At 40.2% G+C, this 5,084-nt stretch overlaps 1 non-coding gene across 1 annotated transcript; it reads left to right on the plus strand.

Moving 5' to 3' along the window:
• Window positions 1-2,809: 2,809 nt before the first annotated feature.
• Window positions 2,810-2,938, plus strand: LOC111727737. The gene has a single exon (XR_002775211.1). It is a non-coding gene; the product is annotated as a small nucleolar RNA SNORA11 (small nucleolar RNA).
• The last annotated feature ends 2,146 nt before the right edge of the window (window positions 2,939-5,084 follow it).

Raw genomic sequence — 5,084 nt, forward strand, 5'->3', positions numbered from 1 at the left:
TTCACCGTTCGAGGACACAGGGCGGAGAACATTTCTCTGAGGCCTTCCCCTGGAGTCGTCAGCTGCTGGTGGCTCAGGCAGGGGTCCAATAATCTCACTGGGGTCTCCAAATCTTATGACTCATACAGCTGAGAAGGAGACATGGACCCCACTTTTATGCAAATAGAAATTTATTACACCTGCAGGCGGAAGTTGCCTTAGGAGGCAAGCGACCTCAAATGACAGATCAAACGGGTTTTTATACCCTATTTTTGTGTCACAGCAAGCAGGCAGAGGTACAGAGGCTGAATCATTGCAGTTAGCCTTGGGCAGGAGGGGGAGATTGTGTAGTACATGGGAGGGCCAGGGGTACATCAAGCCTCTCCTCCCTACTTACTTTTTCTTTTTTCTTTTTTTTTTTTTTTTTTTGAGATAGAGACTCAAGCTGTCCCCCTGGGTAGTGCTGTGGCATCACAGCTCACAGCAACCTCCAACTCCTAGGCTCAAGCGAGTCTCCTGTCTCTGCCTCCCAAGTAGCTGGGACCACAGTTGCCCACCAAACGCCCGGCTATTTTTTGGTTGCAGCCATCATTGTTGTTTTTGGTGGGCCCGGGCTGGATTTGAACCTGCCACCTTAGGTGTATGTGGCTGGCGCCTTAGCCACTTGAGCCACAGGTACTGAGCCCCTACTTTCTTATCTACAAGTTTCCCCTCAAAGTTCTTCCCCCTCCCTGCACATTCCCTTATCTTCAGGCCTCTTCTCAGAGTTCTCCTCATCCTTGGGGGGCTGGGACTAATGGATTCAAAGGAAGTTTCTTTTTTAAGGGTAGGGGGCTTGGTTATCACACTTGTTAGCTGTTCAATACTGTGCCAATCACGTCTTACAGAGCAGACTTCATGAGGCATATACAGCAAGTTAAAATTTATCTGGCACCCATACAAATAATCAGGCCAAACATAATCAGAACAGTCTTACTAAGAAATAAAAATCAAGGCTTAGCACCTGTGGCTCAAGAGGCCAAGGCACCAGCCACGTACACCTAAGGTGGCAGGTTCGAATCCCCAGCCTGGGCCCACCAAACAACAATGATGGCTGCAACCAAAAAATGGCTGGGCGTTGTAGTGGGCGCCTGTGGTCCCAGCTACTTGGGAGGCTGATGCAGGAGACTCGTTTGAGCCCAGGAGTTGGAGGTTGCTGTGAGCGTGATGCCATGGCACTCTACCCAGGGGGATAGCTTGAGGCTCTGTCTCAAGAAAAAAAAAAAAAGAAAGAAAAGAAATAAAAATCATCTTCCTTTGAGATTATCACAACTGAGAGGGGATATGATGACCACCAGGCAAAAGTGTGAAGGACTCAGAAATGAGTAATAGCTTATTTAGTGCACCCTTCCAGGTTTGTCTCTGTTTTCCACCTTTTATTGTCTTTGAGCTATTGTACAATTCTGAAAGTTGTAGGAAATTGATATTATGGGGATACAGTAGTTCATGATATTACAAGGATACAATAGTCCTCCCAAATCTGCAGTTTAGCTTTCTGGGGTTCCAGATACCTATGGTCAAGTGCAGTCCCAAAATAGGTGAGCACATACAATGCTAAGATATTTTAAAATGAGAGACCACATTCACATAGCTTTTATATCATTATAATTTTGCTTTTCTATTTAGTACTGTTGTTAATCTCTTACTGTGACTCATCCATATATTAAGCTTTACCATAGATATGTCTGCATAGGAAAAAGTATAAAGTATATAGGGCTCAATATTGTCTGCAATTTCAGATATTCACTGGGGGCCTCAAAATGTGTTACCTGTGGACAAGGGGTAATGCTGTAAATTTTGTTCATAAAAATGCCAATTATTTCCAAATTATTATATGGAAAAAGGAAGGTGAAGGACATCTAAGAATTAACAATATGATCAATACAATTGATTATGGACCAATTTTGGCCTGTGTTTAAAAAATGCAAGGTACTCTTGTGCTGTGATATAAGAATACTTTGGTAACACAAAAGGGAAATAATATGTATTCATTGTATGTTTTGGCATATATAAACCTCTTGGAGGATATAATTCATATTTGATTACATACTCATAAAAACAGAACATAAACTATAGTGGCTGTGCATTCAGAGCTGAGAAACTAAACAGGTGGAGAATTGGTGAAATGGAGATTTTTGCTTCATGTGTTTTTTATTTTTTAATCAAGTAAATATATTTAAATTATTTTAAAATGTTTACATGTGTAGAAATTTAAGCATATAAATCAAAGTTCTTTTCTTGTCATGTGATAAGTGTTTACTTAGGTGAGTTCTCCATCTCACTACTTTCTTGTAGAGCTCAATAGGAAGTAGTTCTGCTCCCAGAGTGGGACAGAGGGAACTGAGACAGGAGACTGTGGCTCCCAATGATGAATTAACAACACAGAGTTAGCAAAAACAAAATGAAATAAAAAGAAAATGAGCTGAACATGAGACTTCAATCAAGAATGATCAATATGCCATTAGAATATTATTCTTAAACTTTAGTTTTGTGAATATTTAAAGTGAAATAGGTAGGGCCAAAAGGAAAACAATAAAAGTTGATTGAAGGCTTGAGAAACCAGTTTATTGAGGACATGCTAAAGGAAATAGATTGCTTGAATTGAAAAAAGGGACAATAGACAATTTGTTTGGAAATATAGCCTAAATACTACAGAAATATTTGGAGATAACTAGGAGGATGAGAAATATTTGGAGATAACTAGGAGGATGAGATCACATTAGGACCTGAACACAAAGTAGGGCAAGAAGAACTTAGACCACAGCATTTATTATTAAGAATCATCATGATAGGGGTGTGCTCAGAGCAAGGGGCCTAAAGAATGGCTCCTCTGTTTATAACATGCCCAACAGGAAACTGGGATCATTGTGATGAGGGGCACAGAATTTGTGGCCTCTCTATCAACAAATTCCCCACATGTGAAGAAGAAAAAAACAATAAAATGTATGTGGTGGATGTATGGGTGATTACTGTATAATTCTTTTAACTGTACTGTATGTTTTAAAAATTGCCTAATACAGCCTTCTTAGTAAAGCATCACAAGAATGGAGAAGAATCCAATGTACTCAATCCTAATATGAAGCCAGTAGACGATCTAATACATAAAAGAAAAACTCAATCAATTTGGGTGGGGGGGCAGTGGAATGAGGGAGAGGAGAGAAAGGAGGGAGATGGGAGGCAGGAGGGAGATGGGAAGCTTATGGTGTATGGCACAACTCTTGGGGGCAGGACATAGTTATAAGAGGGGCTTTATCTAACAAATGCAATCAGTGTAACCTAATTCTTTGTACCCTCAATGAACATGATACAATAAAAAGAAATTGCCTAATAAAATATTGAAAAACTAAGAAAAAAAAAAAAAAGAATCATTATGATTAGGCCAGTGCAGTGGCATACTCCTGTAATACTAGCACTCTGGGAGGCTGACATGAGAGGATCACTTGAACTCAGGAGTTTGGAGACCAGCCAGATCAAAAGTGAGAACACATTTCTTTTTTTTTTGAGACAGAGCCTCAAGCTGTCCCCCTGGGCAGAGTTCCGTGGCATTACAGCTCACAGCAACCTCCAACTCCTGGGCTCAAGCAAGTCTCCTGCCTCCGCCTCCCAAGTAGCTGGGACCATAGGCGCCCGCCACAACACCCGGCTATTTTTTGGTTGCAGCTGTCATTGTTGTTTGGCAGGTCCGGGCTGGGGATTCGAACCAGTACGTGGTTGGCGCCTTAGCCGGTTGAGCTATAGGCGCCGAGCCAAGAACACATTTCTTAAAAACATAAAAAAGTAATACAAATTAACTGGGCTTGATGATGCACACCTGTAGTCTCAGCTACTCAGGAGCCTGCACCAGGAGATTAGCTTGAGCCCAGGAATTTCAGGTTGTGGTGAGCTAAGACGATACTACTACACTCTAGCCTGGGTGACACAGTATGACTCTGACTCAAAAATAAAACAAAACAAAACAAAAATAGCCAAGAATCATCATGATTAGAAGCCTGAAAAAAGTAACATATTAGCAAGAAAAGTTACAAGTCACCTGCCCAAAATTTTTGTTCTAGAAAGGTGAAGTGATGCAATTCTAAGTCTTTTCCTTTTCTCTTCTTTGCAAGACTAAATGACTAAATATTGACACATTGATAGCTGGGATAATTGTTCCTCTCTTTAATTGATAATCTTTTTTGTTTGCTTTTATTAAATCATAACTGTGTACACTGATGCATTTATGGGGTTCAGTGTACCAATTTGATATACAATGTGAAATGCTTACATTGAACTGATTAACACATTCATCACAATTATACTCTTAATAGTTTTGAGATGTACTGTTACATTATGCCCATTAGGTGAGGTCCCCCAAATACCCTCCCTCCTCTCGCCCCCCCTCCTCCCCTCTCTCTCCTCTTCCCTTCTACTTTCTGGACTATAGTTATGTTTACCATTCATATGAATGTGTAGGTGATTATATATTGATTTCATAGGAGTATTGAGTACATTGGATACTTTTTTTTCCATTCTTGAGATACTTTACTAAGAATATGTTCCAGCTCCATCCAGGTAAACATAAAAGATGTGAAGTCTCCATCCTTTCATGGCTGCATAATATTCTATGGTGTACATGTACCACAATTTGTTAATCCATTCATGGTCAATGGCAACTTGGGCTGTTTCCATGTCTTGGCAATTATGAATTGGGCTGCAATAAACATTCTGGTGCAAATGTATTTGTTAGAGTAATTTTTGATCACCTGGGTATATACCTAGTAGAGGAATTGCAGGATTGAACCATAGGTCTATTTTTAGTTCCTTGAGTATTCTCCAAACTTCTTTCCAAAAAGGTCATATTAGTTTGCATTCCCACCAGCAGTGTAGAGGCATTCCCTTCTCTATGCATCCATGCCAACATCTGTAGTTTTGGGATTTTGTTACATGGGCTAATCTCATTGTAGTTAGATGATATCTCAAAGTGGTTTTGATTTGCATTTCTGTGATGATTAAAGATGATGAGCACTTTTTCATGTGTTTGTAGGCCATGTGCCTGTCTTCATCAGAGAAGTTTCTGTTCAACTCTCTTG

Source organism: Otolemur garnettii, unplaced genomic scaffold (assembly GCF_000181295.1).
Source record: "Otolemur garnettii isolate 467f Iridium unplaced genomic scaffold, OtoGar3 scaffold00120, whole genome shotgun sequence".
Classification (NCBI taxonomy): Eukaryota; Metazoa; Chordata; class Mammalia; order Primates; family Galagidae; genus Otolemur; species Otolemur garnettii.